The sequence below is a fragment of the Haliotis rubra genome, unplaced genomic scaffold (assembly GCF_003918875.1).
Source record: "Haliotis rubra isolate DU_JTF1 unplaced genomic scaffold, ASM391887v1 Scf382, whole genome shotgun sequence".
NCBI lineage: Eukaryota > Metazoa > Mollusca > Gastropoda > Lepetellida > Haliotidae > Haliotis > Haliotis rubra.
This window is the reverse complement of record NW_025767060.1, coordinates 425,302-446,920: the sequence shown is the minus strand read 5'-3', so window position 1 is coordinate 446,920 and position 21,619 is coordinate 425,302. Positions and strand designations below refer to the sequence as shown.

The 21,619-nt window shown below is 37.4% G+C and overlaps 1 protein-coding gene across 1 annotated transcript in view; it reads right to left on the bottom strand.

Annotated features, from left to right (window-relative positions):
- Positions 1-13,622, bottom strand: part of LOC124286419 (FHF complex subunit HOOK interacting protein 1B-like) — a 41,208-nt gene extending 27,586 nt beyond the window's left edge. Inside the window, 1 exon segment of the mRNA XM_046722793.1 lies at positions 13,399-13,622. The gene's annotated coding sequence lies outside the window, so the exon portion shown is untranslated.
- Positions 13,623-21,619: the final 7,997 nt, after the last annotated feature.

Here is a 21,619-nt window from a genome sequence, read left to right as displayed (position 1 = left end):
ATTCTTCAAGCCACATAAAAAAAATGGTAAAATTTCATTAACACTGAAAAAATTCAGTTTTTAGAGAAACAGTTGTAATAATAAGATCACACTACTTTCATATCATTACTATATGGCATGACAGAGGGACGAAAGTAATATGAAGGAACCTGGTGTTATTTAACGTGATAAAGCAGTAGACATCAAGCAATCAGTGGTATGGTTTCACTATACAACCTGTTGTACTCACAGAGTCCATTGTATCTGACACTAGCACCATGCCACTGTGTCTACAAATGTCAGGCCAGTGCTACTCACTACACAGTAGAAATAGGATAAGGTCAACGCTATTTGGCAGCAATTATCATCTGTTTGATTACCTACAACATACTTCCCACCTAGGTACAAACTGCCATCCATTGCATACACTGTTACCAATGCCTCAAACACAGCAGGGGCACTGTCAAACATTATGTCAAACATTCTGTAACCATGAGGAAATTATAATTAGCACATGTTATCACTATTAACACCAGCATGAGAAATGTGCACCAACAACTTGCCTGGGTAATGCCAAGTTGTCAACTCTTTGGAGGTTACATCAGGCTTTAGAAATGAAAACGTTTTATACAACCCCCAAATGTTTTATATAACTCACAAATGTTTTATACACTCCCATAATGCTTCATACTAATCCCATGTTTTATACATAAAAATTTCATACAGCTCCCAAATGTTTTATACACCCCCTTTATACTTCATAATAATCCTATATGTTTTATATCTAAAAGTTTCATATAGTTTCCAAATGTTTCATACTACTCCCAAATGTTTTACAGAACCCCTAAATGTTTCATACTGCTCCCAAATGTTTTACAGAACCCCTAAATGTTTCATACTACTCCCAAATGTTTTACACAACCCCTAAATGTTTCATACTACTCCTAAATGTTTTACACAACCCCTAAATGTTTCATACTACTCCCAAATGTTTTACACAACCCCTAAATGTTTCATACTACTCCCAAATGTTTTACAGAACCCCTAAATGTTTCATACTGCTCCCAAATGTTTTACAGAACCCCTAAATGTTTCATACTGCTCCCAAATGTTTTACAGAACCCCTAAATGTTTCATACTACTCCCAAATGTTTTACAGAACCCCTAAATGTTTCATACTACTCCCAAATGTTTTACAGAACCCCTAAATGTTTCATACTGCTCCCAAATGTTTTACAGAACCCCTAAATGTTTCATACTACTCCCAAATGTTTTACAGAACCCCTAAATGTTTCATACTGCTCCCAAATGTTTTACACACCCCCTAAATGTTTCATACTGCTCCCAAATGTTTTACACAACCCCTAAATGTTTCAAACAACTACTAAATGTTTTAGACAACCCTTAAAGATTTCATACTAATATGTTTCATACAACTTCCAAATGTTTTACACCATCCTTAAATGTTTCTTACAAGTCCTACTTGTTTTATACACTCCCAGGCGGGACAGGGATTATTTAACACAGAAACAAGGCATACAACTTTGTGGATGAACTCCTTGTTTATTGCGTAGAGCAATTCTGCATTTTGGTGTAGATTCTTACACTGTTAAACAAGATAAAAGAATCATATCCACAAAGTTGTATGCTTCACTATTTACTCACCAACTTCTAGAACGCCGATCAACAATATTTAGCACAGGTATAAAGGTCAAGGTTGTGTAATCTCCTATGTGACCAGTCACGCAGAAACACAATCATCTGATGATATAATCAGCATCATACAGGTGACCAGCAGTTGACACAGACCCACACAGGTCATCTATGTAATGTGTTATCAGGGCCGGTATTCACAGGACTGTATGGTCAATGGGTTTCGGACAATCACTGACCATGGCGGATCGTTTGATGCGACTAAGTAATCCTGTCAAGTACTCCTGCCAACACACTCTTCAGATTGTGGCATGCCTAAGTTGGTTCCTCTGACAGAGCTAGGTAACTACATACATCCTACAGGGCCGTCACTGGTGGGAAAGTTTAGCAACAATATATCCACTAAAACATATCATGATATAAATGAATACCTATTGATTGGTAACAAAATTTGTTATTCTGCACTCTGTTTGATTGGCATTTTAGAAGCTTTAGAAGCTGTTGCTTAACAATGAAAAGAAAACATTTTTATGGATAACAACTTCAGCATGTCACAATTGTACACGCGTTTGCGTGCTGTTGCCATGCAATGTATGGGTTGAGTGTTGCATGTCGAAGACTCGATTTGTTTAAAAATTAACATCATACAGCTGTAATACTACTGAAACAAATATATACTTATGATACTGTCACAAATGTACAATCGACTCTGCTTTTAACAGAGATTTCTTCTAGATGTGGAGAGGGTTTTGTCGCTTTTGTTAATGATGAGATATTTCAGTATGGATCCTCATATTGTTGTCAAGCAAGACAATGGTGTAAGGATCTATACTGAAACGTCACAACATGATAGAATAAACAAGTTGTCATCCTAAAAGCATCCTGGCTTTAGTAATCTGTATGAATATAGATCAAAATGACCTATCCCCACCAACAATATAATATGCCAATGTTGCCCCACTTTATGTTAAAACTTCTGCCTTTATATTCCCCATCTTAACCATGGCCCTTTTACACTAAAGTAGCTTATTATCAATAATGATAGATCTGTATATTGTATCAACAAATAAGAATTGGCATTTAGAAGTTGATGAGTGCTTGACTTGCTTGACAACGGTATCAGAATCAATACCAAAATGCTGCATCATAATATACTAAAGAAGTTGTCATCAATAAAGTATAAGTTAAAATGTATTTATCTCACTCTGTTTTAAGACAACAACACAACTTCTGGCAAAGCTGTTAATGTCACCACTCCACATGCTACATCAAAAATATGCATGATGCTGTCAGGATTGATTAAAAATGCTATGTCTAAATTTACAAAATTACAACACAGCACTGTCAGCATTTAGGGATTTGAAAATGGAGTCGAAAGCTCAGCTAAACACCAAACTTGGCATGTCATAAATATCCCCTTGTGCATATTGTGTGAAATGTGACATTTAGAAAGTGTTTCATTGACAAACTGGACATTCATTGGTGGTTTATCTTACAGTTTTGTTCCAATGAATGTATTCAAGATTTCCTACATTCAAAATTTAACCAGTTTATTACACTTGGAGGACCCAAGTTTACGGCCAACTTAACTTGAAAATCAGGGATCGAAATAACTTTAAAATTGCTAGTGTACTCCGGTACAGTGGCACATGTAAAATCACTGGCCTGATAATTTTACCACTATACCGGCCATTTTCTTGTCGACTTTTAAATAAACAACATAATTAACATTGTAATATAAACTGGACACCGGGTACAGTGATAACCAATGCTTGCCCGACAATAAACACTGGACTCGGCCGGGCAATGGGTTATTTCCACCCCTGAAAATCACCATGGTTACAGGCTGTAGGTATCATGGCAACCATAAATATAATGGTAAATAAGCCAAAATCTGATAACCATGCTGTCAATACGTGTCTGTGTATATTCATGTGTATATTCCATTAAGTACCATGTGTCATAACGTACTGTTCTGACCATCTGATCTCAATGCTACTCCCATCTGTGACATTTACCATGACATTCATGTTCTGAGGACATCACTTCATCATGTTTATTGTTCTTCAGTATAACAACAAATGTATTCCCCAGTGATGTCAGTGTACAACACGTTATCAATGTATCTATAACCTTTAACATCATACATAATTGATCATTTAGTTGATAATTCAAATGATAAAGACAGGGACACCTCAAGCATTAACTATTCCTGTACTTGATATACACTCTTGCAAAACAGTAATGCTCCACGGGACTTCAACAGATGATGCACATGGATGCCTTGAATCATTAACAAAACCATGCTCAGTGTTCACGAATAGCGTCTGACCCTCTGACAAATCCGGCAGATTCAACGGTCAGACAGAAGTCTACAACCCGCCGGCCCCAGTGTCCGACTATATATTTTTCACAATGACTTTGACTGAAGTTGTTTTATGTGCATGTTACACTTGTTTGCTGTTTATAAAGCTTATGTTTGTTAATAATTTCAATGTCAATTATAAGAAATATTAAATCTGACATGTGTGTTTAATTTTATTCTATGGGTCCTGTGCATTTTCAATGGGTCAGACAGACATCTGAAACTTACAAGATCCAATGTCCTGTGACTTTGAAACACCATTCGTGAACACTGCATGCTCCCCATATTGCAATTTGGATAAGTGTGGAAGACTAACTTAATAAACATGATAAACATTCAAATTCTAATCCAATGTTGGAAATGTAAGAAGATCCTCAAGGTTTTCTGCAGTAATATTTAAATATTAATATATAAAACTTTTCTAAGCTATTTTAGAGTTCCTTCAGGTAATTGTTCAGTGTTACTTTGAAACATTACACCACACTATGGCTACAATGAATTACTAATGTTTCTTTCTTACAAAATAACTAGTCATATCCATCACTTCATTTTATGTTTGTTCATCATAAATGTAGTTTATTGTACATGGATATTCAAAGCAAGCACTATCACAAGAACAGGTTTAATAATTACCCAGTAACACATCCCTCCAACCCAAGGCCAGCACAAATCATTAACGGCAGTGAGATCTATTACAATACATGTCCTCACAGACAACCTTATTTAGTATTGGGTGAATTGCAATTTTGTGAGAGATCATTTTAACAGACTAATAAAAGCAAAACAAATGTCTATCCCTGGACAAACAAAAACCTGTCATAAAATCATATTAAGCAATTAGGGCTCACAATAGGGCTCACGTCTAGGCCCCAAATAAGATTGAAATATATCCTGCCACATGACTGGAATATTGCTGAGTGTGGCGTTAAGCAAACAACAAAAGAACAACTCTTAATGATGGTGATGATGATGATTATAGGTAAAAATCTGTGTTTCCGCCTCTCCTGACCCAACAAACACCCTCTCGGACCCTACAAATACCCTCTCCCACCCTGTCTCCTCTAATACATGCACCAAGGAATGTGAACGTGAACTCGAGTCAGCTATGCCACATACTTCACTCAACAGACAAACATTCTGACCACACCACTGTAGATAAGACTATCTACACACACTCCAAGGGGATTCTCAAGCTCGTTTCATGATTTAAAAATGTGTTTTATCAGTAAAAGTGTTTAAGCATGGGGTTTTATGACTGGAACAAGTTCGCCTCTTTCAAGTACAATTTTGAAATTCTTTACCCATTAACTCATATCGAGAACAAAGGCCGTGCTCCGAACCATCCAAACTTCATACGTACCTCCCAAACAGCAAACAAATCCATACATCATTTTTCCCTTCACTGATCACAAACACACTCGATGAAGCGTCATTTTTAAAGTTGTATTTAGAACAGGTTACAACCTGACTCAACACCGGGTGAAAGCGTCTGACTCATATCTCACACAGTCATCATATCAAACTGTCATTATCGTGCTGAGATAATTAAAGTGCGGGAGCAAGATAATCATGATAATGTAACTAATGACTGAAGCAGGGCAAACGGCTGAGTACTTGTACGTACATTTGTACAACAAACTGATGCACTTCCGATGGATGCTCAATAAACTGACAATTGTAATGACGTGTTCACATCTTAGGTGTACTGTGTAGAGCTGTGAACATCAAAGGCCCTGAACATCAAAGGCACCTGACACACTGGTGATATTTCCAAGTCAAATATATGTCTATATTTGAAAACTACACTGGTGATCGGCGTATAAAATTTTGTACACTTCCCAATGAGGAAATCATTTACAGAATGAAATTTGCAAATATATGTATTTAGTACTCTAAATGTAGGCTTTATTTCAAAACTAGACATTATGATTATCTGGAGCCCTGTAGACATTATGTTTTTGTTTTAAAACATGCTAAACAATATTGCAGTTATATTAAGGTGATTTCTAAATAACTAAGACTGAACCAAACAATCCAGTGATTGAAATCCTGAGCATCGATCTACACAGCGGGATACAATGACATGGAACAACCCAGTCAGTGAGTCTGACCACCCGTTGCCGACCATCAGCCCCCAATGACAAACTTAGGTGTTTCTTTCTACATGCTTAGGTTCCTGCTATACTCAATGAGTTAAATCCAACAGTACACAGCTCACTTCCTACACACCACTGAGTTGAATATAGAGCAGCTCTTTCTCTCAGCCATGTTCCTGAACTGTGAGGAACGCCCATTACAGTTTACAGACTTGTACCCTTATTGGGAATTGAACCCGGGTAATAGGTTATGTACACACACCTTGACAACTCTGCCACCTCATCTCGATATATTTGGGTGAAAACTACTGTCCTTACCACTTTACCAGCCTCAAACAAGTGAACCTGAGACAGACCTGCATGGTAGACTAATGTTAAATATTAAGTCCCATGACTGCAAGCATCAATTTCAGCATAACACAAAAGTAAATGATATATAATTTACAAACCTTGATATAATGTAGACACTGATGAAAGGTTAACAGGGGTTTCTGTTGTAAGCATGATAACACACTGGTTTCTTTTGGAATTGTTCAGTTTCTGAACATTTGTAAACATGGTCAATTTCAAACCCTGAACACATGCTAAAAAAAGCCCAGCAGGAAGAACCAAACACTAATCTCATTTCATACATTACCCATGATAGTATTATTACACACATACAGACATATTTACCATAAATCTTTCCAGGAATCATTCCATCAAGGAAATTACTTGCATTTCACTCAGACAATAAGACTTGTCCCCAATAATAATAATGATGGGTATGGAAATGGTGAGTGGCCTTCACACAGAGTCCTTGACCTTCATCATTATTAGAGTTCGACATGACCTGTGATGTCCAAAACCCTTACCACAGTCATGATACAGTACTTATAACATAATAGGCATTAACAACACGTCACGGCAAGTCTACTGCCAGTGTAATATATACAACAATGCCACATTCACCTACCACAGAACATGTGGCAAAAGCTTGATATAGCAACTCCACGATACCTGGTGAGCAGGTTTGTCATTGCAATTATTCTTTATAACAGAGTTAAGTAAGACACAATGACTTGTAAAAAATGGAAGAACAGTGAAATTATGAAGACATGAGGCTGTTTGCCAGTAGTAACACCGTACCAACATGTTTGGTCAATATTCCCGTAATTCAAAGTGCTTCTGGTTGTTGGGGGGCGGTGGGGTAGTCTAGTGGTTAAAGCGTTGGCTCGTCACGCCGAAGACCCGGGTTCGAATCCCCACATGGGTACAATGAGTGAAGACCATTTCTGGTGTCCCCCGCCGTGATATTGCTGGAATATTGCTAAAAGCGGTGTAAAACCAAATTCAGTCAGTCAGTCTGGTTGTTGGGTTATACAACTGCTTTGTCTGGGTTTGTTTTCATCCTGATTATAAATGTTTCCAATTCACAGATTAATAGTGAGTGAGTGAGTCTAGTTTTAAGCCGCACTCAGCAATATTCCAGCTATATGGCAGCGGTCTGTAAATAATCGTGTCTGGACCAGACAATCCAATGATCAACAGCATGAGCATCGATCTGCGCAATTGGGAACTGATGACTTGTCAACCAAGTCAGCAAGCCTGACCACCCGATCCCGATAGTCGCCTCTTACGACAAGTATAGTCGCCTTTTGTGGCAAGCATGGGTTGCTGAAGACCTATTCTACCCCGGATCTTCACAGGGTCACAAGTTAATACGAAGCCAGAGATATCAAGCAAGTGCCAGTAGTAGTGTAATAGTTCCATACATCACAATTAATCACCCATTGATGGTACTCAAAGTCAAACAACAATTTCACTTTTGACAACCTCAATTGACTAATTGTACATGTCTGTACTGCATTTGGCCTGTACTATCATTTATCTTCAGTAACGGACATGGAGTTGATTTGAGAATCCAGTTCAGTTACGGTCATGTGATCTATAATTTTGCTTATGTTAACAAATGTGTACAACAGTCAACTCCGTACAAGACAAGCAATATCCTTAAACTTTACACAATTCTTTAAGATACATATTAAACATGTAGGGATTTGACACTATCAGTCATATCTAACTTGACTGCAGCTCACATTTGACCTGTCTTTGATATAAAATACCTCAATCTTTTTGTTAAATTCCTAATATTTACAAATTTGTACAGCATAGTTAGTCACAGGTACTAAACTACAAGAAGCTCATCTGTTTGATTGGCAATTCAGAAGTTGGTGAATAATGAGTAAATAAGATTCATTATGGATGTTTATCCATAAAGTATCTTACAAGAACAAGGCATATTTTTGTTAAAAATCAATTAGTTTCTAAACCCAAGACATGTCATCAACCCTTCTACACAAACACCATGATCAAATCTCCAATACCTTTAAGTTGTTCAGCCTGGTTCAGGTGGAAGTACTCCTGTGTGGCTCTTGCTACATATAGGTGCACAGTGATTTGATATGTGCTTAACAGATTTATCAGGCACAGGCTGAGAAGAATACTGCACTCAATATTACATAAGCAGCGTGTGTCAAGATCAATACAATGAGGCCATTGTGGAGAAACACCTTGTCAGCTGAGTAAAGACATCTTCAGGGTGGCACCATCCAGGCTGGAGAAGTTCCTGTATGCATGAGTGGGCACTGTGACACTTGGTTAATTACCTCACAGCCAGGTTAACATGGCTAATTACTGATGGCTCACCTGTTGACAACTAACATGTTTCCCATGTCAGATGACTTGTTTATGTTTTATAGAGAATGGAACTGGGTTTGGGAACAATGACTTATTATTTCAATCATAAAAACCTGCACTGGAAGACAAACAGTTAGCTTCTGTTAACACTTACATTTAAAACAAACAACTCAATCTAAATTGAAATGGAGATTCAGTATGATGGGAGATTCTGAACCGGTGAAAAATCTAGACTTGCTTCATTTTTACAGCATTACAATAAAAGTTGCATGTAAGGGAAAATAATAAAGTTCATGGAATGTGTGACAGACTGCCTGCATTGGGTATGATGAGCCGCAAAGGTTTCTTAAAGTTTCTTCTGAATATATTATTAATCTTAATAAACATAATTGAAATTGGTTTTGAACATTTTGGTATATGAAAGAATTTATATCCATGGCCATATGAAATATAAAAAGAGTATTATTCTCTTTTAAGTTTAGCAGGGGAAAGAATGATTGATGGAATAATGACAATTATTTAATTTGTTTGAGTGGCATTTTAGAAGTTGAAACGTACAATATAGAACAATTTTTTATGGATAACAACTTCTTTATCGTGAGTGTGACGTTTCGATACAGATTCTTGCTTGACAACGGTACAAGAATCTTTATCGAAACGTCGCAATCACGAAATAAAGAAGTTGTTATCCATAAAAAATTGTTCTATATTTAATTTGGTGGAGAATAAGATAATCGGCACACTAGCCAGGTTAAATACTATACACAGTAAACTATATACAGGTGTACTCAGATACACTATTTTAATAATACCATTGCATGTTACTTTATTAAAGTATACCATCATCGAGAATCAGTCTTGTGTGAAATGGAAAGAGGAATAGCATATCCCAACATGGTCTCTCAGTGACTTGACTTATGAACAAGTCGTGCTAATGACCAAAACATACATAATACATATTTTAACAATGTAAAACAATTATGATAACTGTTTGGTCGGATATGTTCAATCCAATTCAATGATAGATATCCCAAGCCCACAAATAATGAGGAAATTGGAAAACAGAATTACTACTATTATTCCTTCAGCAAAATGATAAATATGATGATGACAATGATATTAATAATGACTTAGCTAACCTGGTTGATTAAACCATCAAACAGTGAAACCAAAAACAATGTTAGCATCCTCCCAACACATGCTGAATCTCCAACTAAAAGGACCAAAACCCGTATGACAATAAACTGGTTCATCGACCAAGAGAAAATAATTGTATTTGCTTGTCAAACAACATTTATCTCATCAAGTGACCTAAAGTTGGCAGGTGTACTGGCCAGTCCTTGTCCTGTTCTAACCAAATTCTAATACTGTGTAAAGTGGTGAATCTGTAGTGTAGTTTGGGTATCCTGACAGTATTTCCCTGATGTGTTTTCCGTTGTGAGAAGACTACAGTAACCAAACACGTCAACTTATCCATTAAATAAATCTGTAAATTGTAATACTAGCACATTCAGTATTTTAAAGTTAAAAATAAAAATCTATTATTATGTTCTTTTTACCTTTTTTTCACCCCGGTGAGTCAGCACTGGTCAGTTGAATTCATCATAGAAAAATAGAAAATTAATAACTTAACCATATGTATGAAATAAGTCTTGCTAATATCCCGGAACAGTTATCAGTTTTGAACACTATCTATTATAACAGAAATGACACATCCTAACTGATCAGGAGATAGTCATGCAGTATGAAATCAAGTAATGTTTTATATCCGGAATACTCTGAATCAATATTGTGCATATTTATGAAACTGTGATAACGCCCAATCAATAAAACACAATTGGTTCCTCTTCACAGCGGATACAGGTGGACTACTTTGTGTATTGTTACCTACAGACACATCTGAGTGCTTCGACTTATCTCACTTAAAACAGTCCAGCTGTTGATGTAACTCTGCCGTCTGCTCTCTCACAACCTTGTGTTAATAGATTCCACATGAAGTCAAGTCACCCTTCACAATCCAACATTTCTCTAAACTGTCAACTTAATTTGAAACCATTCTGTTAATGGTAGATTGAGGCAATTTGACCTTATTAGCAAGAAACTTGGGGTGATCATCAACATCATCAATGGCTGGTAATTCTGTATGGTGTACCATAATATGATATTGTGTACATTTCCACCTGTGTTACAAAATGCTAAGCTTTGAGCATTTATCTGTAACAAATATTTATTCTCCAGGTTTGACAAGTCACTAAACCCATGTGTAATTACACACACTCATTACCATACTGCCACACATTTGGAAGGATTTGAGTATCGACAAAAAGCTGGTTCATTAATATGAAATATTTTTATCTCTTTAGGTGGATAAGTTATCAATTGTACTTGCTGACGACCCGAGAAGGTCCGGGTTAGAATTGATCTTCAGTAACCCATGCTTGTCGTAAGAGGCAACTAACGGGATCGTGTGGTCAGGCTCACTGACTTGGTTGACACATGTCATCGTATCACACTTGGGTAGATCGATGTTCATGCTGTTGATCCCTGGACTGTCAGGTCCAGACTTGATTATTTACAGACTGCCGCCATATAGCTGGACTATTGCTGAGAGTGGTGTAAAATTAATCTCACTCACTCACTCACTTGCTGACACAGGATTGAATGAACAAATTAAGACAACTGAATTGTGATGAATCCCTCTGGACCAAAACACTTTGAGATCGAGTGAGTGAGTTGGACTTTGCTTTGACCTCAGCTGTGCCCCAGCATGTCAGTCCAATTTACTCTAAAGTTGGAGGAGCACAAATAGAGCTTATAGTCAGTTCTATATACCACTTTGATGGAACCTTCAAGCATGGTTAAGGTGCTGACAAGTCAAGAATGAAGGTGAATCTTGGGTTCAAAACCCACTGTTAGGGATTCTTGCATATTAATGTATGTAAGGGACGCAACTCTGCTACATCTGGTCATTAGGCGATCACCCAGTGGTGTTACATCAAACTTGCAAGAAGCGTGTCTGAAACATTATCTGCCCCTACTTGAGTTAAGTGATACGGTTAAGTGACACCTCATTAATTTCATCTCTCCTTCCGCACCCCTCCCTCATTCCCCCCAACCTTCCTCTACAGCATAACAGTCTAAAAATTGGAAACAAACTTGCCTCAAAGTGCACTTAAGCCATGGACAGTTGCTCAAAATACTCCACTATACACAGACACCAATCAATATGTGAATCAAACAAATAAGTAAAATTTGTGGTGGTTCCAATAATTATAGGTCAACTAGCTTTCATTGCACTGGAAATAATATTCCTACATCTGTAAACAACCCAAAGGCTGAAAATGATCCCACAGGACATTCAGTGATGGATATGGCCACTACAATGTAACATAAAGGAGAGGTTGGCTCTGAACAACACTCATCCCTTGCCTTACCAGTATGTACATCCCATCACTAACACTCATAGATGTCAGAAAACAATGTTTATAACACAGTGAGCGCCATGACATAGTTACAGCACCGTAGTACGATCAATTATTGTGTTTTTGTTGAACCTGGCCGGTGATGCAGATAAATCAATCAGTACTGTCAGCTGAATGATGTTCTGACACTAAGACTGCCACACATTGCAGGCTAAACATTGTTTGTACTGAACGCTGCTAGAACAAGGGCATTAGTTACTGTGGCATCCTGTCTACAGCTTCTCTACGGTTAGGATTCCTCTATACTTAATAAAGATAATCTATTTGTATTCCAGATATGCTGCTCACAGGGTCACTACATTATAATTACCCTTGTCGATTGAATAGAGTTCATTGGATTTTCATTTTCAGCTCCCTAAGGAGTACATAACCAAATTGACTGTGAAGCGCAAAAAGGTTAACAGTCATCTTACTGTCTCATCCCACAGGGTACCCACTCACTGCTGGTTGAACAGAGACATATTTCAAACAAAGTAACTAGCCAGAGAAGACACCATGGGTGCTACATAGGCTTCGCCCGCGAAGATCCAGGTTAGGATTGGTCTTCAGTAAGAGGCGACTAATAGGATCAGGTGGTCAGGCTCACTTACTTGGTTGATATATGTCATCATATTCCAACTGTGTAGAGCAATGCTCATGCTCTTGATCATTGGATTGTTTGGTCCATTAATTACAGACAGCCCCCAAATAGCTGGAATATTGCTGAGTGTGGCGTTAAAACCCCCAACATAACCTTCAGATTACAGAAGGCAGAGTCTCTCAGGAGTCAAGCTGCCAAACACAGACAGGCATCCAACAATTTTCTTCAACTGTCACTACTTAACTTCAATGATTTGTGACCTGTATATACAGGACCACGGCCATCAGGCCTAAGATGTCTAGCTACATCATCACTTAATAATCTGGAATTTTGAGTTTCATTATGTTCATCAGAGGAGGTATTTGCCCAAAAAAAATAAACTGTGGTTGCAAAAAAAACAACCTAAACTGTGGTATTACCATAATAACTGACATGTTTTCTATCCAGTGCAGTACTTTCTTCCCTTCATGTTCTTCATGTCACCTGTTTACATGCATGCTTACACACATCCTATAAGAATCAGTCTTAACATGGTTAATATCCACACATAAACATGGTACATACGCAAGATGATTATCCTGCTGGACGGTACACAGTCAGCTCAGCTCGGACACATTTTCTAATAGCAAACCCAGCTTGTATAGGTCAATATTTTCAACAACAAACAAATTAATCTGACTGTACTTCAGAACACAGTAGTGAAACACACACAAAACAGGAAGTATTTCTATACAATTACAGTGTCAATGTGAAAGGGTCCATGTCATCATAAACTACTACTTAACATTTCATATCTCACAGATCAGGAGAAAACTCTCTGATTGCTCGATCTGTGTGTGATTGATCAGAGTATAATAGTCAGTTGCGCAATATGTTGCAAGGCTTCCTTGAAGGTCGTTGGTTATCATTTGATTATGGCTGACTGATTTCATTATATGTGGTGTGGAAAAACAGAGATATGAAACATAAATCACAGGCAGTAAACATCAGTGAGCATGAAAACAAACATTACCAAGAAGCACAGGCTTCTAGATTTTCAGTGACTACAAACAAACGACAATAACTCTGCCTACCCATTCCAGTGATAAAACACAAGACAAGAATTTAGACAAGTAGACAGTCTCAGGACGTGTGAATTTTAACTGTTGACGTCTAGGGAAAGTTCAGAGTTCTGATGTTTCCACACCCGTCAAATCATGATACATATGATACGTGATACATATAAGACCTCAGTGATCTCGAGTCTTCAGTTGTTGGTTTGAGCTATAGTAAGAAAGAAAGGCTTATCTCACTGGAACTTAACCTCTAGCCATTGTTAACATTCATGTGCCATCAATACCCTTGGTGATGGGAGGAGATAGGTATCTACACAGAACCTCAAGCCTTAGATAGCATAGAGGGGATCTCACCGGACCTGGACACTTCGAAACAAATACATCCTCAAAAGGCATGAAGCAGAACATTGGTGCATTTGTCAATATGTTTCAGTCTCGATACAAAGACTTCTATCTTACTTACTGTATTTTTGTCAGTTAATATCCCAAAATGTATTGAAACTTTGTTTCAGGTTTATTTAAAAAAAGTAGTCATTACATGTCGGCAGAAAGATTTTCTCTCAACACCAGGTCTGAAATCTTCATTGTCAGGAAGTTTCCACACAATTTGACATGAATATGCAAAGTGCAATATGCATCGTATCATAACCGATGTATCGTGTTATGTATCATATAATGACCTTTGTATCATTTTGTGACCTTGCAGTATTGTTTCACCCCTAATCTCACCATCTGAATTGAATCCAAGGACTTTCCTGTTACAATACCTGCCCTCTGTAAGAACAATGTCTTCACTAATGATCCACAAAACATACATAATTTATCCATAGACTGACATTGCATCTATGCCCTTTTGCCCTTACCCTCTTTTTTTTTGAGTGTTTTCATCAGGTGAAAAGGTGAAATATCACTAACACCCACATAATTACTGACACCAGGCCTGGCTATACTATCTGTCAGTCAGTTTTCTGTGACTAAATATCCGTGGCATGGAAGAATAACAAGTACTCACTGAAGCTGAAGTGTGTCGACTGACAGTACGTAATTACACTGACAGAGAGACAGTTTCCTAACAGACACCAGGGGGCTCCTGTATCAGGGGAGCATGTAGACAGAGATGGGTCTGTATACTTGACCTTATTCTGGGGGATTAGGGGTTCAGTCGACTGACCACTGACAACAGAGGTATGTGACGAGTTGCTGGACTGGGATGGCTGGTCACTGATTGACTGGCTGAGGAATATTTAATGCTGAATCAGCAGACTTACTTACACATTAGTCAAGTGTAAACAAACAATCTATCACACACTCACAGCACACTTAATAAATTGACAAAATATTGCAAGGTAGTAATCATGGGAAGAGAGGAGATTTTTAGTAGTAATATCAGGACATTAATACCACTACATGTACATGCCACAAGACACTTGGCATGAAACGGTATGCCGAGGTATAAGTAGAACCGGTATTTTGCCTTCGATCGGTATACCATAATACAATCCAAAAATTCGGTATTTTCAGTTTTCGTACCAACATTTTATTAACCTTTTTAAACCTTTTCTAAAATGTCTAAAAATTGAACAATTTTGTCAAAATCTATGCATTTCTTTGTTAGATGGCTCTTGTTGTCAGTTTTCTGCATTATGATCTTATCTCATAACATATACCGTCCCGAATCGAACAGAATCGAAGGCCTTCTTGTACCGCAATACATACTGTAGTGGGCGTACCATGGTACAAGACACTATGAATGGGTTTTAATAAATGCCCAAAATGACAAACAGTAAAAGTTCACTTATCCTGAGACAAAGTCTACATGGTGTACTTGTCCCAATTCTTGTTCACAAATGGTGTCTTATCACAAGAATGAGAAGGCAAAGACATTGCTAATTGCTTGTAAATACTCAAAAAACTTAACCCAGAGCTTCTGAAATTTCTGACAATATTTCTTTTCATACTCACTGACCTTTAGGCTTTACTGCCTGTGATTCATCTTTTAACAGATATTTTTTGTTTCTCTGTATTTTTCCCCACCACGAATAATGAAATCAATCGGCCATAATCAAATGCAAACCATGAGTGGCAAGCTTCAAAGATGCCTAGCAATATCTGATCAATCATGCAGACAAAACAACCATTCGTTCAATTTAAGTAAATACAGTATTAAATATATCTGCTTAAACATATATGAAGCATCAAACAAAATAGCACATAGGTATCCAGTATATTGTAGGTGTACCCAGTCGGCAGATAAGGCAAGGTCATGAAATACTGTACTTCATTGACTTGCCCTCCATTACCTGGTTAATGGTGACCTCCACCTCCACCAATCAGACTTGTTCTCAACGTGTCATGAGTCTGTGATTTTAACACTGTGTCCCTGTTAGACAATCCTAAATTTCCATCAAACAAACCACAATCAAAGCAAAAGAAATATACAGTCAAATAAGTGATGTTTATGTCAGTTAAGAGATCATTAATGATCACTAAATTGCAACAGTGCCAAAACCTTATCACCATTTGTGCGAGCTATATTCCTTTAGACATTATGCAACATATCCAATGTTTCATACTGAATAACTGTTTGCCTACCTTCACTATCAAAATTGAACTTGGTAATGTTGTATAAATATCTCTAAGCTAGATGTAAACATCTACTGATTTCTGGTAAACCCAACCACTGTTATTTTCAGCTGGACAATATTGACGTCTGCCCACACTGCGAAGGACACACAGACAGTCCTTGTTGCATAAATTCTAAAGTCTCTGGCGAAAAGATACCTCAATGTTTCAAGCAGGTATTAACCAAAAAGTTCCATGGACTCAACATGCTCCGATGATAGACCCAGCATAGTGCTGAGAGACACACAAAATCTACCTACAACATATCAATGACTCTGAGTGTTTGCCAGCTTCTTATGAAATATAGTCACTGACTGACTGACTGAGTTTGGCTTTACGCCGCTTTTAGCAATATTCCAGCAACATCACGGCGGGGGACACCAGAAATGGGCTTCACACATTGTACCCATGTGGGATTCGAACCCAGGTCTTCGGCGTGACGAGCCAACGTTTTAACCACTAGGCTACCCCACCGCCCCAAATATAGTCACTAATCCACAAGATAAATAAATAACACCGATACATTCCGCCTGTAATGCACAGCAGTAGATGTATCCTTGTTTTTTAATCTGTTTTTTCTGTAACTATAAAGAGCCAGAGCTGCCTGGAGCAGGTGCCAAGTCTTTTGACATCAATTATGCTTTGAGGGTATTATAACCACATACTGCATACATATTCTCTGATTTTACTGGTTGATCCTCTCCGCAGGGCTTATTTCTAATATGATCGGTTTTTGGAGGTAGAATCAGTAGTAGCTGTAGCATAAGCAGTCTCATAATCTTGGTAATCAAAATGTCTCGTCTGACAAAACAAATACAACTACGTCATTCAAGGAGTGAAGACATATGGATTCGAGTTGCACTTTTCCAGAAAAGAAACTCTTAGATTTCATACTAAATGGTTCAGACAATGTAGCTATCAGTGGCTCTGTCAATATGTCACCAAGTGATGTAACTGTGTCATCTATGTTATTACTGTTAATATCAAACAAAGTGATATCATTCTTGGAAAGGACAATATTATGTATTATATCAAACAAAGTGATATCATTCTTGGAAAAGACAATATTATGTATTATATCAAACAAAGTGATATCATTCTTGGAAAGGACAATATTATGTATTATATCAAACAAAGTGATATCATTCTTGGAAAGGACAATATTATGTATTATATCAAACAAAGTGATATCATTCTTGGAAAGGACAATATTATGTAGTTTAAGACGTCACGATGTGAGCAAGGATGCTCAGTGTTGTTTATTTTGATTGTTTTTTCATGCAACAAGGAAAACCAGGTGCAAAATCAGGTGTGAAATTGTACTCAGAGATCAGGTGGGCTATAGAGCTCAGAAATTAGATGTGATACTGCTCTGTGTCCTTGTTTCATTGTCAGCATGGCCCATTAAATGCCAACTGAATCCCATATGTGTAAACAAGGTCAGTTAAGTCGGACAAAAGACAACTCATTACAGATACCGTAACTTTCAAAGACTGTGTGAGTTCACAGACTGGCTCTTGTCAATATGTAATGTCTTATTATCTTCTAATGGAGGAAGTTGAAACTATTTTCCTGTGTCTTGGCCAGCACACATGCATGGGTCAGGTGACATGGGAGTAGAACCATGGCAACGCTTCTGTTGAACAGCGATGTTAATTTCTGTTTTTTAGAGTTACAGTTGAATGGGGGGGTTTGTGTGTGGATGTGTCAATGTTTGAGCAGAGGGTCGGGAAGGACAGGTAGTGGCATCAGTCATGGTAGGAGGACAGGCAGGTGAGTGAGTGAGTGGCATATTATCCTGAGTATGGCTCAAACAGTGTGCCAACACTTACACCCAAGACACAGATTTCTGGCCCAAAAGGAATAACTTCTAGAAACAAGCTTCAGCATTGTGGTGAAAATAGCCAAAAGAGAGCAACCAGTTAGTATCAGTCTGAAATTTGTGACTGAGACATAATATACGCTTAGTCAGCATGGTCAGTACAAGTCATAAAAATATTGAATATTTTCTCAGATGGGAGGACCAACAATATGCTGTGTTTTACAGCATCCTGCGTGTCCAGTGATCATTCTAGTTCTATCAGTAAAACAAAACACATTATTTTGTAACAAACATTTGGTGGAACGGAATTCAATTCCCATAATATAAAACGGTCAGCCATGAGCCATTATGGTCACAAACAAACCAGTTCCAGAGAGGTCATTGATTGTCCTGTATATGACAACAGAGAACAGTTGCTGGCAACCTATATCCCAGGGGAAGCCCTCCTGGGGCGCACTATATGTGGTCACAAGCCCTTATAGCAATGACAACATTCATCAACCTCATCACCAACATCCTTGTGTAAATACAATAAAGTCAGACAATGATGGTAATATAGTATATTTCGCCTTTTCTTGAACAGTTTATTTTTAGAGATAATACCCTAGCCATCAAATATTGTCCTTTACTAGAGCGAAGACAATTTTCTTAGACCCGGACTTGAGACTGATGGCTCAGAAGTCGCAGATCAAACTATAGTTCTCTCGATGCAATCATGAGGCAGTCTTGTTTAAAAGCAGTTAGAGTGGTTTATTACTATGATGACTTGATAGCTCACCCTAAAGGCGTGTTGGGAACAGCAGTAGTTACAGAGCAAAGTAGGTCAGGTGGAACGAGCAACAGTAAGCCCTTGCATCATAAAAGCAGATAATAAGGAGAAGCTGGCAGAGTGTTGGCTATCTATTTGTCTCATATACGAAACTCACTGGACAGAATGCTTATCAAAAAAAAGGATTTGTTCATATCAGATGACAGGTGCCAATCATTTCATCAGGTCATATACAGTTCATGAGGTACATGTACATCAGATTATTAGTGATTGCAAGCTTAATGAAAAGTTGTCATTGCATTCATGCTTATAATTTCTGTGCTTATGATATTACACACACCATACTTGATTAAACACTGTGCGTTTGTAAAAGTCGGTATTCTTATATAGAGATTTGGCATGTCACCATCATATTACCATCACAACATACCAGCATTTCTCCAGGGTCGATGCCAAAACAAAATAACACTTGACACAGAAGTCAGAGAAAAATATCTTTCTATGCCGATACTTATCATTACAATTTGGGGATATATACTAAATTAATGTCACAGAAATGTTGACATGGTTACCATTGTTAACATACACAATTTGCATGATGAGGAAGCAAAACATAATTCTATTTTAAATATATAATAGATCTGCCTAGTTCATATTTCGCATTAGATTGTTGGTCAACACAAAAATTTTCAATCATGTCAATAATCAATCATAATTGTGATACTTCTCAGTCCACATACTATCATACATATCGTGCTAATAACACCTGGTTAAGTTAACACGTGGAGGATATGTTACACATGGAGGATATGTTACACGTGAAGTATATGTTAGAAGTGGAGTATATTTTATATGTGGCCATGAAGCCAAGGAATGTAGTCATCTGTCATGTGACCATATATTATTGTAACATTATACAATGCTAGTACTATGGCAGTAGTATCGTGTAAACTGAAAAACTCCCTGGCAGTTAACCCTTACGAAAACATATATTTTTCGGAGCTTCCTACTGATAGTGATATAAACTGGTGCAACAATGTACCTTGCAATGTGATGCATCAAGATATATGATCTGAGCAAATATATTTTGAGCCTGCCAAACATAGCTCTTAACAACATTTGCACTAGATTTTAGTTTTATCATTTATGAACTAATATCAACTAAGCTTTCTAGACCAAACATACTTTTACTTGCCTCTGGCTTCAGACAAGTGGCTAACGTTGCAGATTGTATATCTGTATTCTAAGCAATCGGAATACAACGATATGTCCACCCAATGTTGTTAGTCACCTCTTACAACAGCAAGTATGGGTTGCTGTAGACTTTATTGTAACCTGTATCATTCTAACCTGAACTGAACATAAGAAACAGGCCATATACGACATTATACTTGGAAGCAAAGTAGCTGAACTCGCTTATCAATAACTCCTGCCTCCAGGCAATATGACTCATTACAGCCTGTCTCAAGGAGTCTGAACAACCCAGTCACACAACCAGAACAGCCACTGTTTCACTCACAACTCCCTACAATAATGACATTGGCTAAACAGCCAACACAAGACTTTTCCATGAGCTTATGTGAAACAATATCATCCACAAGTGTGGAAAGATCATGAAGAATGTGTGAATTATTCCTTCTGATGATTTTCAGAATCAATCACAATATCCCACTGCAGAGAATAAAGAATTTCTCAAAACGACATTTAAAGTACTAACACTTATCAATATCTACCTGAAATACTGGTAAGTGCATCTACAAAACATGTGACACATCACGCATAAGTTTTGTTACAATTACATCCATTAAACAATGAGTATGAGAATGACAAAAAGGGGTCTTCATCATGTTTTATCTCATTTTGAATTGTATTTGTGTGCCAGCATAAATGTCAAGATAGAAGAAACAACACATTCTGAGAGAAATTATTTCAATTTCATATGTAAAATAATAATATGCAAAATAAACATTTGATTTCATTGTTTAAGAAGCCTCTACATTAACAAGCATTTCAATTCTATGAATAAAACATTGGCTTATATTTTTGCTCACAAGAGCTTTAGCTGACATACTTAACTTAGGAGAGATTAACCAATGATAGTCATACACATGATACACTGCCTTCCTCCTTCCTTATAGAACATAATCATGGTATCTCCTTGTTACAACAAGGAAGTATCTCTAAGGCTCACTACAAACAGCACGGTTAAACAATATTCCTTTGTTTAGTCCATAACAGGATGTGCCTTAAATCAAATTATTTTGTTGAAGTAAAGTTTTACTTATATGCATATGATACATCTTCACAGAGCATAACCTTCGATCCTTCTATTTCTATTACCATGGCAGAAACTATCACGACCAGAGGTGACAAAATGTCCATGTCAGGACGGTTATGTACTATCAACCAAAGGATGCACTAAGCATAACTATATTGGATCAACTAGATGATGCTAAAACCATTCACATGTTTGTTGATGTCTGCCAAGAAGTATTCAGCATCCTTTTCATCTCTTAG